We start from the raw sequence: 18439 nt of genomic DNA, 5'->3' as shown, positions 1-18439 counted from the left end.
TTCAATAAATCCTCACAATTCTAAAAACCATCCTGTTGTGTTTATTGAGCTGAAGGAAAAATGGATCCTCTTAGATCATTAGAGAGACCCTTCCAGAATTGCAACAGACCCCTTGAAAATACAGAAAGTTACAGAAATGGTCTTGACAGAGATGGAAGGGAAAGAATGATTTTAGATTGCTGAACCTGTGGATAAGAAAGTACAAGCAAATCTTTTTTTTTTTTTTTATCCCCCCCTTTTTTTTTTAATCAGAAAAATATTATAATGTGTGAGCTCTTGAGGTCTGTTGGGAGATAGAGCAGATGGCCTTGTGATCAGAAAGTGATGCTTTTTTCTAGAGTAGATTGATAGTCTGCCTTCTAGCCTTCTCCACTTTAAATGAAAGAAGAGGGATGAATGCATAACATGAAACTTAATGAATGCAGTGCCACTGAGGTGGTTTTTCAGTTCTATATAGTGCAGCTAGAATACCTCTAATACTATAATCAGTTTTGTTTTTTGTTTTTTTTTTCCAAAAAGGCAAAGGATCAGTCATAAAACCAGAGATTACAACAAAAAAACAAACACACATTATTTTAAAAGCTGGCTATGTCAATGTAAAGGACCTTAATGATTTTGCTTACAATCTCTTAAAGAAACAATTTATGTGGACCACTTTTATACTATTTGTAAGATTTTACTTATGCTTTCCACTCCCACCAGCCTAGTAAGTAGATAGGCCCATTATAAATAAACTGTTTTGTTTGTTTCTTTGTTACTATAGTGTTGATTTCAGCCAATTGCTTTTCTTGCCTTTCTATTTTTCTCTTGTAATTTGCATATATTAAATAAATAAATAAAAACAATGCATTACAATGTTAAATGAGAGCCAGGTTGTTATGACCAGTATGATTTAGCCATTTGAATGACCTCAATTTCATCAGATGCAATTACCTGTTGGTTGGATTCATCTATATTTTTGCAACTGTTTTCAGCATGAAAAATAAGATTATTTATTTATCACCAATTTATATGTAAAATTTTATCTCCTTTAAAGACATCTAACTTAAAATTGAGATGGCATAATATGCAATTTGATCTGACATGACTTTCCTTGGTCACCAAATGTGGTCAGAAAAATACAGTGTTTTTTTTTCAAATATAATAAAATGTTATAATCAAGTCTTTCTGTCTTTCCTATTTACCTATTTCTAATGTGTCTGCCATGAGATGGCACCTCTGTGGATCTATTTTGAACAAAATTTGACATGAATCACTAAGGTGTTCAGAAGCAAAAGAAAAATAAAAGAAAGATTTTCAGCTTATTTTGACCAGCTTGTTTTCTTGTTTTATTGGAAATCAACTTGACAAGAAGCAAGAAATAGAAAATCTTAAATCCTCCTCTTACAGACTAAAAGAGATCTACAAGACTCCCAATTCCTGTGTCACCTGGGACAAGGCAGAGAAGGATAGCCAAAGGCAATCCTTAGAAATAATTTTTCATGATACTGTCAAAAGCTAAATGCAGAAATCTCTTGGAGTGAAGAAGGGAAAGCCTCTGCTAGGTCACAGCTATGCAGTGTGACATCCCAAGGCATTATGCATACTTTTACAAAGTTCAATTTTAGTTTGACATGAAATCCAGTCCCTGAATGTAGAAATTTACCATTTGAGTTACATCACAAAATCTGCCAAAGCCTGCTTAAGAACCAGTATGATATATTAATTTTAAGCTCACCATAGAAGTGAGAGCTCAGAGAAAATACAAGTTGGGTGTGTTTTTTCTCCAGTTTAATGTAGTTCTAATCAAAGTGTTTAATTTTTTTTCATTAAGATGGAAAAGAATACATTCAGCCTTTCAACTTGTTTAGAATTCCAGATAGAATATAATAATATCTCAATAGCTCAATGGTCTACCATTCTAAAGGCTTCTTCCCTTCCCTTCCCTTCCCTTCCCTTCCCTTCCCTTCCCTTCCCTTCCCTTCCCTTCCCTTCCCTTCCCTTCCCTTCCCTTCCCTTCCCTTCCCTTCCCTTCCCTTCCCTTCCCTTCCCTTCCCTTCCCTTCCCTTCCCTTCCCTTCCCTTCCCTTCCCTTCCCTTCCCTTCCCTTCCCTTCCCTTCCCCTTCCCTCCCCTTCCCCTCCCTTTCCTTCCCCTTCCCTCCCCTTCCCCTTCCCCTTCCCCTTCCCCTTCCCCTTCCCCTTCCCCTTCCCCTTCCCCTTCCCCTTCCCCTTCCCCTTCCCCTTCCCCTTCCCCTTCCCTTCTTGTTCTTTCTTTCCTCTTTCCTCCATTTCCCCAAGTATTTTTTAAATAAAAAACTGATTTTGCAAAAAGTTGATGAAAAATTCATGTTGTATTTTTTTCTCTCTGTTGGCTGCATGAATTTAAGGCCTGATATAAAATTTGCTGTTATTGACAAAAATTGAAAAAATAGTTTATTTTAGACCAGCCTCCCAGTTACAGAACTACTCCCAGCTCCTTTTACCCTCTCTTGCAAGCAGCAGCAATCATTCTAACAAAGGCCAAAAAAAAAAAAGAAGAAAAAAAAAAAGTCACTTATAAAAAAGACACTTTTAGTTTCTTAATATTTTTTATGTTATCCGATTTCACATCCTCTTTAAAATAATTGAGGTTGTATTATGGATCAGTGGACCATCACTCCAGGGTAACCATCTTGTATAATCAGAGATAATTTAAAAAGAATAATTTCTATGTTCCCCTTTCAGTTTACAGCCTTTCAACTGTGCAAAGCAGTTCGGTAATAAATAAATAAAACTTTCACATAGTTATAGTACGGAAAAAAATATGTTTGAAGTCCAAGTAATCAGAGTTATAACTAAGATTAATAATTGTGGGGTGGAGGTGGGGGAAGCAGTCTAAACGGAGGGCGCTGAAGGGAGAAAATGGGGGAAGTTTCTGCCGCGGCAGCTGCCGAGCGCTGTGCTCTGCTGCCACCTTGGCCGCGCCGAGGGACGTGCAGGCGGCGCTCCTGCCTGCGGGACTGCGGGCGGGCGTGTCTTACTAGCCTGTCCCCTCATGTCACCCATTGTTAGGAATGGGATGACTACAGCCAACCTGTAAATGGTCCGCTTTTTTTTTTTTTTTTTTAAGTATTTTTTTTATTATGTTTTGGGGGTGGGATGTTCTACTAAGGAGGTTTATTCGCCTGTCACGCTTTAATTCGAAGCTCAGAAATGTGGGAGGGAGAGCAATCAGATTTTTTTTTTTTTTTTCCCTACCCCTTTGCTTATGACAGGATTTTTCATCCTTGGCTAGTCTTAACACCTTCAATAAAGATAGAACTCAGATCCTCCTCCACACGTACCAAGTCTGCCTCTGTGTCCTGCCACACTGTATGTCCAGGGGGACTCTGGTAGGAGCTCTCAGCGCTCCATCCCACCTCCAGGCTCTCAGTGTCGTTCAGCTGCAGTTAGAGCATCTTCCCCTCTTTTTTTTGAGGGGGCCGTGGGGGGAGAAGGCATGGAAGCGTGACAGTCATCATGACTTACTTTACTGAAACGATATATACATGAATAATAGAAAGCCAATGGAGTTCGCTGATTTCCTTTTGTCCTCTCTACTACTTCGCGTTACAGCCCTACAGCTTTGTCTTGACATCAGGCTCTGAGCTGGTAGTACTGAGTTTGGAAAGCTTTCGTGCACTTCATTTCATCTTTGAATTACACTTTTTTTTTTTTTTTTTCTCCTCATTTTAAGGCTTTCTTCTGCTTTGGAGGAAACATGTTCTGACATGCTGGAGTTTGCTGGTGGTAAATATTTCCTTTGACTACAAAGTGCGTGTGTGAAAAATACTTTTTTTTTTTTTTTTTTTTTTTTTTTCCCGTGGAAATACGTTGCTTGTTCTTTTCTCTGCTGTTATTAATAACCTGTAAACGAGATGAATCCGAGGGTCTGAGTGAAATAGCACTTTCAGATATGTACTTGTAGCCACGTCAAGCTGAGGAAAGTGCAGCAGCTCTGTATACGCTCATGTGAGAGGTTTCCATACGCCGCATGTGACAGTTTCCACATCCGAGTCGGTGACAAAGTAGGGACGGCAGGTGAGTCCCCATGAGATCTGCTTTGCCGAGAGGATTTTTTCCAGTCCCTAACCACAGAGGAGCAGTATTCAGCTCTCCAACTGCTCCCCAGAGTTGGCGGTTCTGATCTGTTTCAATTGAAAATCATCGAGAATCGAAAACGACACGTAATAAAACGTCCCCAGCCCCGCGGCCGCCTGTGCTGCGGCTGCTCGCGAGTACGCACACCCCCGTGCGCTGAGGTCCCGGTGCCCGTGCGACAGAAGGGGCTGCAAAGGGTTAAGCCGCCAGCTTGCTTGCTAGGCAAAGTTTGAGGAAGAATATGTCTGAGGCTGGGCACGCCGCAGCCCCGCGCTTGAAATCTGTCGCCCTCACTTAGGAGCTCAGCATCTCTGGTTGTCACCGGTGAATAATGATCACACGGCGATAAGATCGCTCGGTGGCGTTGCGCCGGAGCCGCCGGGGGACAAAGAAAGGAAACTACGAGGCATTTAACCGCTGCAGCGGGGTGTTCCCCGGAGTCATCGGTGGGTGTCAGGGTCAAGTGACCGCCTGGACAGCTGCTTGGAAAGTAAATTTCCTTCCTCCTTTCCTTGAGAGAAACCTTGGGTGCTGGTGATCATTGGCAGCTATGGAAAGCAGAGACCTTGGTGGTGATCCTTAAAACAATACCATGCCGGAGCCCAGCTGTTCTGCCACTTTCACCCCTTTCAACCTGCCGAACCCGGTGGGCTTTGGGTGATCGACCGAGGAGGAGCCACCTCCGCGGGAGCAGGTAAAGGCTCGCTGAGTCTCTGTGGATTGACAGGGTCTCGCTTTGACCAAAGTGTGCCCTGAATACCTTTCTTTCCCTAATTTGAAGTGTGGGCTGGATGAGGGGCAGAGGCGGAGGGGGGGGGGGGGGAGGTAACAGTCGCAATTCCGCTGAACCTCTGGGAGCCCGTGGGGCAGAAGTTTTTCGTATTTCCATTTTCCTCCGTGACGGGGGGGGGGGGGGGGGGGGGGGGAAAGGGGGGTAGAAATGCCCGTGGTCAACAAAGATCTGCTTTACCTTATGTGTTATCGACAGGTTGGTAATATCGAGGATGCGGAGAAGGGATGGGTGGAGAGAGGATGAGGAAGACTTAGAGGAAATTTTCAGGAGAAAATGCACCGGCTTTCCATCAGCTTCAGGAAAGAGCTATAAATCATGTGTAAATAAGTGCTTTGAAAAGTATGTAAAGCTTTAATAAAAGGAGAAAAAAAAAAAAACAAAGTCAGGTCTTGAAAAAGTCAAAAAGGACCCAGAACAACCTTGAAAAAGGTTGTTCATTCAGCTTTGAACCCTACGGGGCTTCTGCTCCTTTCATCCCTCGGGACCAGCTGGGAGCTGCAGGCAGAGATTCGAACTGAGAACAGCCCCGGCTCTTTGACGGGAGCAGCAGAGGCTGGCCCCGCGGCTCTGCACCGCGCCAGATCCGCTCTCCCCGAGCAGCCCAGCCCCGCGGAGCTGCCGAGAACCCGGGGGCTCCATCCCCAGGGGAGCAGACCCCGGCCCCGAGGCAGCAATGCCGCCGGGGGGGAGGGGAGGCGAGAGGAGAGCGAGGTTTCCTCCTCAGCTCCTCGACCCTCGCCGGGCTACCTGCACTCCCCCTTCCGAGCCCCCCATTACGCCCCGCATCCGCGTAGGTGAGCCCCCCCCACGGAGGGGCTCGGTTCGAGGCTACGGACCGCGGGCGCTCCGCCAGACGCCTCCCCAGGGCCCGGGGCGGGTTCGGGGACCGGCAGCAGCGCGCCCGGGACTGCCCCGCGCCCGGGCTCCTCGGCAGGTCTCGTCGAGCTTTGGAGGCGTGAATAATTCAGCCCTCCCCAAGCGAAGGGCGAAGGAGGTGCGGAGACAATGGCGAGTGATTCAGCTCTCGAGGTAGGGCTGAGCTGCATATGCAAGCCAGTGCACAGCCAGGGGTGAGGGGGAAGCAAATCCCGAGGCATTTCAATTGCCTTTTCTGTTTCCTCGACACATGGCATTGATCAGCTCGCCTCTTCTCTCCTCCATCCCTCCCCAGCCCCTCTCTTAAAGTAACTCGCAACCAAAGGCGTATCGCGCATTTTCTTTACTAATGGAGGAGTTTGAGGCAAATTCTCATCTCTTCGCACACCCCACGTCCTACCTTGCTGGCCGCATCCTATCGCTCAGATGTTTCTCGGCATTAAATAATCTCGCTTTTAGCTGGGCTTGTCAGGACAAGGCAGCAGTTTACTAGGGACCTGGGCGGCGTGGGAAGGGTTACCCTGAAACAAGCGTAGATAACCCGGGATGGATGCACACACAAACACACACACACATACTGCAAGTGCTGCAGAAGGGATTAGTACGGGGGCGTTGTTAGCGCTTTGGGGCAAAAGGTGGTTTCTCCAGTGGTTTTAAAGTCTTTCTGACTGATCGTGGAAATCAGACGGAATGCTGAAGGAGGTCCGTCTCTTCCCTGAGGGCTGGACTTTTATTCTGTGTTCTATTTATTCCGTGGTGCTATTACCCACCTAAAAGTTAGCGGGGGGAAGGAGAGGGACAGAAGGGGAGGGAGGAGAGGCGGGCTTGGCGGCGGCTGCACATGAAATATCGCCATGTTGGAGCAGAGCACGGCTGTAACTATCGCTAGCGAGGGCATCTCCCGGTTAGGACCGCAGCTGGGGGAGTTTTTCTGCTCGCTCCCCCCCCTTCCCTTCCCATACCCCCACGGACCCCTCGGGCAGCGGGGCTCGGTCAGCCCCTCCCGCACCTTCCTTGCGGGCAGCCCCGACATGCAGGGTGTCCGGGTGCTGCGCACCCCCCCGGCAGCACCCCCCTCCGACTTCTGCTCCCCGCTTGTGGAGTAGGGGGGCGATGCTGAAGGGCCGGAGCTCGCTACACTGCCGTCAGCAAGCAATGGGTTAAGAGTGGGAGGAAAAGAAAAAAAAAAAAAAGGAAAGGAAAAGAGAAAACCTAGCCTGACTTTGCCTCTTGGAAAGCTTTAGGTTGCAGCCCTGCCTTCCAAGCATTCTTTAAACTAGAAATGTGGGAGGGACTCCAGGAAAGAGAGAGAGAGAGAGAGAGAGAGAGATGGCTATCAACTGAATTCATTACTGTAAACATCTCCCTGGGGTGTCAGGCAGGGAGGAAAAAAAGGCACGACTTACATTAGCAGGGAATAGTCAGATCTGAGGCATCATTACTGCAAAGATCAGCCTGCAATCCCGGCTGAAGGCTGGCGCAGGACTAGGAGAGAGCCAGCCACACGCACTCACACATATACTCACATATGTGTCCGATGCCTCCTCCGACTTCCAAGGGTCCTGGGTCTCCGTGCCAGCTCCTCATGTGATCCTGTGATCCTCTCACCGTTTCCAGAGGACAGAGAGAAAAAAGAGAAAGAAAGCAACCCCAAGACCGGGCGTACTCGCGTCCCTTCTTTTTTTTTTTTTTTTTTTTTTTTTTTTTTTTTTTTTCGGAGAAGGAGGAGCGGCGGGGAAAAGAGGAGCGAACCGAGGCGAGAAAGTGCGTTGGGGATGCCAGAGCCGCGGGCTGCGCGCCGGAGGAGGAGGTGGCAGAGAAGGGGGGAGGACGATGCCGCTGCCTCGTAAGGGCGGAGGAAGGCGCGGGAGGCGCGGGGGCCGCTCCGGTGCGGCGGCGGCGGCCGGCGGGGAGCGGGGCCCTTGGGGCCGGCCGGGAGCGGCGCTGGGCGGCCGCGGCGGGCGGCGGCCACCGGCCAGGAGCGGCGGCAAAGTTTTGGTGTGGGGGGCCAGAGGCGCGCAGGGGGATTATGATCGGTGCCGGCGAGGGATTCCCAGACATTGCCAGGTACAGTTGGGATTTCATTTCTCTTTTCCTTCCCGGTAATTCTAGCCCCAGGCGGTTTAAAGACCCGGTGCCCTTTGCCTTCTCGAAGTTGAGGAGCTGGGGTCAGGTCGTGTGGCAGGAATGCCGCCTCGATACAGCCCCGTCCGTGCCTGCGAGAGTGCGGCACCAGGCACAGGCACGCACAAATTTATGAATGGCAAGTGCTCGCAGGGGCCGCGGGTGATTTTACGCCAGCGGGCGCGTTAGGAGTGGGTCTCGGAGCTCGCAGCCGCAGCGGGGTCCCGAGTCCCCGGCCCCATTTCAGCGCCGAGGGGAAGCTGCCCAAAGCTGCCCCCCAGCTCGCTGCCCCCCAGATGGGAAAGCCGAGCACTCCTCCTGCTTCAGGAGAACCGGCAGAGCGCGTGTACGAGCACGATCGTTGACACGATTTGGGAGGTGGTTGTGAGAAATGGGAACTTTAAAAAACGAAGCTTGCTCGGAGGAGGCAGTCGGCTCAGCTAGCAAGTGTGAAGAGATGGAAAGAACGGGGAGAGCAGGGAGCTGCGCCCGGCGGGAGGATTCAGCAGCAGCAGCGGCCTCCGGAGCAGGAGCTGGTGGTGAGAGGGTGGGGGCGAGGTGGCTCGGGACTGCTAAGTACAAAGGAGTCCCTCGCAGACCTGCCGAGTTGGACGGGGATCTTTGGCAAAGCAACAGCAAATATTGCGGGGGAGACGGGCAGGGGGAGGGGAAGAGCGAACAGAAAAACAGATCGCCAAAAGAAGTCAAACAGCTGAAAAGACCTCTGTCTTGAGAGCATGAGATGAAATCCCATGAAAGATAAAGAAATCAGCAGCAAAGTATGAGAGTAAGGCTCTCCACCCTCTTTTCGTAGTGGGAATCAGTCAACAGGAGCTTTTAATTAATTTTAATGGATGAAATCTGTTTTAAGGCTTACAATAAGCTAATAAATCCAAGGCACAAATCCGTGTAAATTCCTGTACCGTGTGTGGAAGGTACTGATTAGATTTCTTCAGATGCTTTTTTTTTTTTTCCTTTCAATGCGGAGCTCAGCAGAATAGAAAGGGAGAGGTTCCTTGCATGAGAAGCAGGAAAAGACACTAAAGCAAGTCAGACCTCTGTCTCACATACAGACGTGTGTGCACACACACATGCACACACGTGCACACACACACAGGCGCACAGAAAGAGGGTGTGCATCAAAGAGAGGTTTATTTACTGCATCATACTTCAGTGCTTGCAGGGAAATTAAACCAGTTTAAAGGTTGAGATTGATCACTATGTGGGTTAAAACAAAACACAAACTTCCATAGGCTGCATCATTAATCGCTTCTTTCATTGACATTGTCTTTCTCCAAGAGCACCTTTATACAATTGTATTTGCAGAGGCAATTCATGAATTGGTTTCAGAAATATAAGGTTTTTGGAAGGGGGGAAAAATTACCCTGCTGTTTTTTTTTTTTTTTTTTTTTTTTTTTTTTTTTGAAAACATTTTAAAGATACTGTACCTATACCCCTACCCACTTTTTTCTTCCTTTAAAGAGTCAATGTATGCAGTATTATCACTGGGACTTAATCTTTACATAATCAAAACAATACAACAGGTGCTATTCAAAAGTCAACATTTCTAAGTGACAAAAGTGATGTTAAAATGTTAATATTGATCTTGTTTCTGAAAATGATGTAAGACACAAGATTTCAAGCATCATTATCATTTGTAGGAGATTTACTATTTAAAGTGCTGTGCTCTATCCTGGTAAGATGGCTAGGCAGTTAAAAGTAAGAGAGTGCAGGCCTGGAGTACTGTAGGTGAAACAAATCAGTACTGTGTAAATATAGCATCCATAAAACTACCTGTGACTAGAACAGTCATCAGTGTTTTCCCAAAGTTCCAGGTTATAGCAAGAAGTAGTGCAGGAATGCACCCAGCGTTCTTAAAAGATTCACTCCTTACACACACATACACCCTATATTTTCTGTAAGATGTTATCTGTGTTTGGCTTTGAGAGTCTGGATCTGATTTGAGCCGCTGTTACAAGTCACATTTATATCCTGGCCTGCTCGATAGTTTGATTTAGGATGTAGACATATCTCCTTTGCGGAATCCTACACCCTCCCAGTTGGAATCTGCATTGCATAGGCTATGGTTTTCTCCAAGAATCAAGAATGTCCTTGCCTTTATCTGTTTAAAATAGCAACATCCAAAATGTAGGATGTCATTAGGGCTGACTTTCCTACCCTTCCAGCAGAAAAGAAGGAGAGGTAGTTTTAGCAAGTGAAGAAAACAAAAAGGAATTCAAACAAACATCTCTATCAGGCTTTTCCTGTACTGCACTTTCTATTTAAAGGTCTAGAAAGGAGGCACACTTAGGATAATACTGTTTCCAGGAAGGTGAGAACTTTATTTCTGAATAATTTCTGCTGCTTCTTTAATCTCAAAATGAGTTCATTTTTCACTAGATTACTTTCATGTAACTTTCAGGCTTTTACCAGACTGATTCAAATCCAGTCCATTAGTGACCTCTATCTGTGAGAAGTGTATAGTCAGCGGTGTTTTTTCCCTTTTTTTTCTCCACTGTGGGTTGGAAACACAGGGTATGAATCATTTTAGTCTTTTATACCTGCATCTAGCTTGTCAGGTTGTCAATGTCATATCTGTTATTAACTGTGATTTCCTACTAATTTAATAAGGAAAACAAGAAAAACAAACTCTAGTTCCAAATGTGCATCAAGAACTTGAAAACAACCTAAATTCCAGACAGCTATTCCGGTATTAATGAACATATGCTAAAAGTCAGAAAAATTAAAAGAATACAATGGTAGTGAACAGCAATAATAAAGGAAGTGCATTTATGTTAGTCTGATGGTTTAATACTTACTTTAAAGCCGGCTGACTGTATGTGAAATTTTATTGCCCCTGAGTGCTTACATAATAACTGAAACTTGAGACAAACGCTCTGACCAGATATTCTATAAGTAGACTTTATAGTAGCAGGGTGTTTAAAAAACGTGGAAAAAAAATCCAGCTGTGTCTATGTTAAGAATACATGTCAGAGATCAAGGAAAAGGGGGTCTTTATAAACAGATGGTCTCTTTTAGGGGATTATTAAACCCAGCTTCCCAATACTAATTTGTCTCTTGTTTATATCCATAGCTATATTCCAAGTTTTAGTTAGTGATTGTAAATGGCAGTTGAGGACTTGACCGGCAATATCTCTGGGTAGGTGAATACCATTGTTTGACATTTCCCAGGTTGTGGTTGATTACCTCAGTGCTTGGTAATATGATGGTTTTAGGTGTTTCCTTTCCTCCCCCTTGGGCAGTTTTTTCAGGAGTTTCTCTGCCAATGCTTTTTATTTATTTCCTCATGAAACCAAAAGAATTGGAATTTGCCCTAAAGGCATAAAAACTGCATTTTAAAAAAATGGTAAAACAAATATATATATATATTGTCTTTTAGTAAAAATATGTATAGCTATTACTGTAAAGAAGGCTAATTTAATATACACTAAAGATATGAGCTTTAGTCACCCTGAAGCTATAAGTAACCTGCACCTTTCAAGTAACCGACTTCTTTTAAAGGAAAAGCAACCACAAAAAATCATCATTAAAATATTTGTCTTGACAGGAATGTTTTATTCATGTATTTAAAGTAAACCCAAACTTTAATCCATAGACAATACGCAGGAAAGAAACATTTGAAATGAAAACTGCTTAAGATATTATATATCTGCTTAAGATATTATATTTTAGTCACAACAAACAATATCTCCTACAAATAGTAAAATTTAATATTTTCAGCCAGTGGTGAAAGCTGTTTGGACCTTTAGATACCTTCCTTTTTTTTATTGGTGATTTACATGGCTAACAGTTTTGTTTTGGATAGTTTTCATTTTTGTTTTCTCTTTTTTAACTCCTTCTTCTGACATGTCCCTTTAAGCAGAATCAAAACTAAATACTAGGAACATTCTAAAACAAATCCATCATGCTCTCTTCAGCATTCCTGAAAACTTAATGATGCTTGAAGAGGTCCATAAAACATCCCTTCTAAAAGGAAATCTTGTGCTATCAGTGCTACCTAGAAGCAATCTCCTGCACATTCTACTTTGAGCTGCAACTGTTTTATCTATTTATTTATTGTTCAACACACATTTTCTATCCTAGTATAATGCAAGGTTGTTTACAAATGCATGCAGCACAAAGAATTGTTGGTCATTCAAAGGTCATTGAAACTGATCCCTCAGCCCTTGCAGGCAAAATTTAATAGACTTCTGATGTGATAAAATGTAGTGAATGTCAGGGATCTTGATGGAGAATTACAAGATTAAGGCAAAAGATTTTGGAATTTCATCTCCCTAATTCATTAGCTGTTTACTATCATGCATAGTAACTCAAGGTCTGGCCAGGCTGACACTTATTGTAGTAAGTACTGTGTACTGTACAGAAATACTCCATGACCCATTAAGAGCAGGAAAGGTCAGAGCCCTGAATGAAAAGCCTCATCAGCACCTTCTTAGAACTGAAATAAGTGTGCAGCAGGGTTGCTACCAGTTCCTGCTGGTAGCCTTTGCCATTCGCTCATTAAAACCAACAGGGAAAATTAAACTAAAGAGAAAAGCTTTTCTCAGCAGTAGTTCTGTCCCTGTACCATAACTGGGTGACTACATGAGTAGTTCTTATCTTTCAGAGCTGTTTCATAAGAATTAGCCAAGATTCGTCATGTGGGAGAGGGCTGCCTGTGTGGGGAGAGGATGCAGTACTCCCTCAGCATCCTAGCACTGCCGCGATTCTTTGGTGATGCTCAATCTTCACACAACCCATTGAGGATCAAACAGGTCAAACTGCAGTCATAGGGCCATCTGCCCTAGGCCTGTAAGTTCAGAGTTAAAAATATTTATTTTCTTCCGCATGCTTTTGCTACAAAGAAAAAGAAATGCAGTATTTGAACTGTTTTAAGATGGGTGTGACATTCCCAGTATGACTGCAAGAAGAAACAAGTATTATTTTAGACCAACAACACCTTTACAAGACATTTCATACACAGTTCTGAAGAAGAAATGTCATCTATATATAATTAATATATGTGCTACATATATCAGTAACCATGACTTTGTCTGTAATCACTAAGGACTCCCTCAAACCCTTCAAAGCATATAATTAATTTTAATTCAAAAAATGTCAATTCAAAAAAATTTTTTGGTTAATTGAAAATTAAATTAAACAATAAAAAAGTATTTTTCCTCCAGTGTTTTGGTAATTTCTAAATTAGATTAAAAATACTGAGTTGCTCCCAAGATGGATTGCTCCCAAGGTCAATGGAAAGCAAACCTAGCTGTGCTTGTGAAACAACTTCACAGCCGAAAGACTGCTTTTTAAATTAATTTATTTGATTCCAGACTCGATCCTTTTTCCTTTCACTAGCAAGTTAATTTCACAGACACTCTTCTCATGATTAGGGATTACTCATGTGAGTAATAATTTGAATACCCCAAAGTGATGTCATTTAGCTGTAATTGAAGATGATACAAACCCATCAGCGTGTCTCTGGTTGTGCTAATGTGTATATGCTTTCATTAGTAGTTTCTTCATGTGTGTATGTGGAAACAAGTATGTAGGTAGAAGTGATTTAAATGACTAGAATTACATCCATATTAGGATTGTAGCAGTATCCATGTCGTGGATGCAACCTACATTGTATTGTTACATAAGCTACCTGTAGACAAGGCATTGGGTGTACATATTATTTAACGAATGATGATTTTGGTAAGTGAGGTGGTTTTAGTGAGCCTATTGCATGCCTGAAATGCTAGTTGAAACCATGCGAGGTGTTTCTAAATGAAGGAATGTTTCCTAGTAGTGTGTTTGTGTTACCTTTTAATTTAATTTGTGATCTAGGAAGTTTTTCCTAGGTGGTGCTTCTTGTGTCACTGAAAGATTTGCATCAAGCTAAATGAACCCCATTTAGCAATCTTGTTTGTCTTGTTTCACAGGCCACCTCACTGACTGATCTAGGTTTACCTTAGTCTTATCTTTAACCACTTAGCTCTGGAGTGTGTTGCTAGACTAAACATACTCTTTATATACTCTTTAGCTGTATCAGTTGAAAACTTGCTGTCATTTCATAATGACCTGTAAGTATCTAAAAAAATCTGAAGTTTTATCACATTAAAACCTGAATTGTTATGAACCTGGACTGGGTGGTTGAAGGATTCCAATTTAATATGCTAAATATGTATATGCATATTGCATCTTTTTCTAGTGATCCATTATTGTAGGACCACATGTTAGTCATTGAACTGGAGAATTTGGAAGTGGAAGAAGCTATCCAATAGCTCACACTCATAAAGTTTGCATCCTTGCTTTAAGTGATTTACAAGATTCATCTGAGACATTTTATCATTTGAGCTGCCCATAAAAAAAAAAAGAATTTCCAAAACAAAATAAGTAAATGAAAAAATATTTATTATCCAACTTGATATATTTTCAGTCTTTTAAAACAAATTTAGCAGTCTAAAAACAAATTTCCATATGCCGAAGATGAGTATACAGTTAGAGCATGTTATAATTTAACAGGACATGAAAACAGACACACATACACAGAGTCGTTCCCAAATGTATTGCTAAATCTTGTGTATCAAATTGCTATATGCCCAACAGTGATTTTTGAAATAGCTCGTTCTGGCCCTGTGCCATGCTGCTCAGTGAAGAACTTCTTGCAGCAATTCAGCAGTAAATTGTAAAATGCATCTTGCCAGTAGAAGTCCTTTTTTTTCTTCTTCTTTTTATTTGAGAGATTACTTTTACTCTTTGACTGAATTATTTTAGAACCTTATTCTTGTGCAGTGCAGTGCAACAGTTTTTACCTAGAGAGAAAAGCATCTACCAGTATAGCTTTGAAAATACTTAGGCTAGAAAGAATCACAATGGACGTCTCTCTGTCTTTTTTTCATGTGTACTTTGAATGCCATTGATAGAGCCAAGTCCTTTATCATTGCCCAGAGAGGTCAGAGCCTCCGTGTCAGAGCATCTGACAGTAAGGTTACCCTAATTGCTTTATCCATGTTTTGCCCTATCAGAATCTCTATGCATTTGGTGTTGTATATTCAGAATGATAAACGTGCACATACAGGCATGCAGGGACAGACACACAAAGTATTAATAAAAATCTTTCTGAGACAATTTGAATGGCAAAGGATCATTTAGCAAATCTGTTTCCTTCTGGTGTTTAGTTGGCATCTTCCTTTTTTATTATTATTTAATTAGATGGCAGGGCAACCAGTGATACTGTAGAATATTGAAATGGAAACTGTGTATGAGCTTTCCCTGCCTGTCTTTCTTCCCTAGTTCTTCTCCCTCATAGTTAATAGAGTACTGTTTCCACAAGTAACACTCTGTTTAATAGTTTTAAAAAGAATGATGCAATTGGGTTTCGATTTTTGTTTTGAATGATGGTTACAGGGTGCTGAATCCCTACCTCCACACCAGTGCTTTAGTTTTTAGTTATGTATAATTCCATTAAAATACAGTAATTTTAAAAATAAATAATAATAATAATAAAAAAAAATAATAATAATAAACAGCACAGGAACTATGAAAATCTCAATGCTAACAAAATGTTTGTTTTCTGTCCCACACTATGTAATCTTATCAGTATCTAGTTAACTTAATATTTAGTACCAAATACAGGTTTCAACTAGATAGTCTGTTATCACAGAAGTCAAACATTCAGCTCTATCCTCAGATCAGCACAGTGGATCTTTATAAATCTGGAATAAATGAGATGTTAGAGTTGCTGCCAGCAGCTCTGGCAACAGAACTGTTGATCTGCCCAGATTCTTTTTCCTGCAAAAATTTCTTATCAGCAGATCCACACATCCTACATGTTGTGACTGTGGATTTACAGATAAGAGGACAGAATGACAGAAACTGGATGGATGGCATAAGCATAAATAGGTTATGAGTTACCAGCTGAAGAACTTTCTATTAAGCACTAGGAGGGGGGATTATAAATCTCAACCCTCTCCCTAATAATAAGGAGTTCTCTAGGTAGAAGGGCTTGGCTTTAATTATTTGCCCTTCATTTGTCCAAAGTTGGAAGTGCATAAATCAGTCTGTATGGGCAGGGATGACTCTGGAATTCATAACCACTTGTGTCTGTGACATTGATGGAAACTCAATTGGATCAAATGCATAGGTATTCTAATTATGAACCTCTGATATTCAGAACTTCCCTTAGGCCATCAATATCTCATATGCAATCATATTTTACAAGCTACTGAATTATTGTCTTGTTATACATGTGCTGACCAAGAGAATACATCTTATAGTCTAGCCAACTAGTTGCAAAAAGATGATCCTCTTTCTTTAATCACTAAGAGAATAAACACCTTTAGATTTCAGATAACATCCATTCACAATCTACTTAGTTCTTGTGAAGAAATATTTGGGGAACTTGGGAAGGGGTGTTTTATAGCCCTGTATATTGTCTTGTGTTGAATGATAACCATGTTTGGCAGAAAGGCATTCATTTTAACTCCTTCAATGCTATGCTAAAAGACTACCTCCTACATACTAGAAGAGAAAAAAAGAAAAAAACCAAAGCAATCATCTTGCTATGACGTTTACACTCCCTCTCACCCTCAGGGGTACTTTTATTGACATATATTTATACTTATATTCTAGTAGCACCACACTTTTCTCCTGCCTCTTTCTCTCTCTTTATTTTTTAAATCCACATGCCAGCACAGGCCTGATCAAAATTTCCAGTTAGTTAGTCAGTTAAGAAAGACTTTTAAGGCTGGAGCTCATTCTGTTATGTCTGTCATATCAGGAACATTGAGGATGCAATGTATCCTAAAGATGCTATCAAAACTAAAATAAACAATGATTCTCATGGAAGCTTTTATTTTCATTTAAATATGCGGCATTGTGCAGAGGTGGCATAAAAGCAGGAAAGGAAAAGTGGGCAGAAAATAACTGGTCAAAAAACAGGATGACAATGAGTAATCAAACTTGTCCAGCCTGAATGAAGCACAGAGAGAAACAATCAACTTTCAGTGCAACAGGAAATTGGAATTTCCTAATGATCACAGTTTTAACCATCTAAGCTGTTATTCCATGGAGAGGAGAGGTAGGGCAACGTACAATGTAAGAGGAGTTGGGAGGGGAGGAAAAGGTTTATTCTCCTAGTTCTTTCTGTTGTGGAAAAAGCACATGGGAATTATCAGGCAAAGTTAGTGCTGTCTCAGACTGTATTATCTCTACAGCAGAACCCTGGCTGGCTTGGTGAGGCAGGTCTTATAAGCTTGTATTACCCTTAATGTTATTCCATGTCTTCATTTTTTGTGACCTCAGACACTCTGCATGTTTACTTTAAGAAGGAAAAACAAACAAACAAAAAAAAAAGAGTAAAGATGGTATGGAAAAAGTAATTAGTGAGTAAGAAGTCTCAGATTTTCCTCTCAGGCATATATACTCAGAGTGCCCGCTTTACAGAGATAAATCAAAGGGGAATAATAAATATTTGTAATTTAAAATATGTAATATAGGTCCTGTCAGCTTTTATATCGCTTAGATTTCTCTTGCTATTAGAACTCTCATCTGAAAGAGCCTGGAATTCCATTATGTAACAAAACACTGAATCAGAGTAAAACTGGGGACAGTACAGTGGGAACAAATGACTGAAGTGGGTCTTTATTACTATTCTTGTTTAAAAGAAGGTAAAGGAAATTACTATCGTGAACTGCAACACATGGAGTTGTGATGCTGCTTCTGCATCGTTAGTGCATCCATGCTGTCCTGTTGATTAAATCACTGGGTAGGTCATGCATTGATTGAGCTCTTCATTGTGGTCTAAGTTTGGGTATGCTTTTTCTTTTTTTTTCCTTGCAGCTAAAAGTGAGGCAGAATTCGACACCGAATTTTAAAAACAGTGAGGTGACAAAGAATGGTGCCCAATGGGGACTGAACTGGCAGCAGTCACAGAAACTCCCTGTATGTGTGCATATGGGAGGACTGGCGTTTCTCTTCCTCTAGGCACTGCAAATGCCCACAATCATCAGCACTACAAAGTCCGTGCACTTAAAATGAAGGAAACAAGTAATTTATGGGGAATGTTATAGTAGAGATATATGCCCTTGCTTTGTTAGAGAGGGTGTGAAGTCTTCCTATGATTTCTCCACATTCTTCACAAATGTTCTGGTAGGAATAATATTTGGGACAGTACGTAACCCTACTAAACTTGCATCCTTGTAATCTTACAGAAACTCCAGCAAAGAACCTGACCAGGATGCAGTTACTGTAACTGAAAAAGGAAAGAGAAAACTCCGTGGGAAGATGGCACTGCATGAGTTAACAAGTTAGCCCCTTCACTCTTTGAAATCAAACTTCCTGTGTGTAATAAAATACAAGTTGGATGAATTTGGCTGGTCTCAGGCAAGCCTCTCATGGATAGCTGCCCACATGGGAATAACAACCGCATAGATTAGCTCTGTGAATAGCTCCAGGACAGGTGTGGGCCTGAACTGCATTGGCAGAACTGCTCTGGGGACTGGTGTGCGATGCTTTACCAATGAATGAAACACTTCACTCTTCCTTTTTCACAAGCAC

The 18439-nt window shown here is 42.4% G+C and overlaps 1 protein-coding gene and 1 long non-coding RNA gene across 10 annotated transcripts in view; one reads left to right on the top strand and one right to left on the bottom strand.

Annotated features, from left to right (window-relative positions):
- Positions 1-2262: 2262 nt before the first annotated feature.
- Positions 2263-5195, bottom strand: LOC137857012 (uncharacterized). The gene is made up of 2 exons (XR_011096926.1): positions 5069-5195; positions 2263-4811 (listed from the first exon to the last, which is right to left on the bottom strand). It is a non-coding gene; the product is annotated as an uncharacterized lncRNA (long non-coding RNA).
- Positions 3140-18439, top strand: part of FLRT2 (fibronectin leucine rich transmembrane protein 2) — a 72713-nt gene continuing 57413 nt past the window's right edge. The window contains exons 1-2 of one of the 9 annotated variants that reach the window (XR_011096925.1): positions 3140-4792; positions 5087-5272. The gene's annotated coding sequence lies outside the window, so the exon portion shown is untranslated. The other 8 variants (XM_068683023.1, XM_068683018.1, XM_068683022.1 and 5 more) reach the window with 8 other exon arrangements.

Source organism: Anas acuta, chromosome 5 (assembly GCF_963932015.1).
Source record: "Anas acuta chromosome 5, bAnaAcu1.1, whole genome shotgun sequence".
In the NCBI taxonomy this organism is placed as follows: domain Eukaryota; kingdom Metazoa; phylum Chordata; class Aves; order Anseriformes; family Anatidae; genus Anas; species Anas acuta.
Note: the sequence above shows the minus strand (reverse complement) of the source record. Positions and strands in the feature narration are given on the sequence as shown.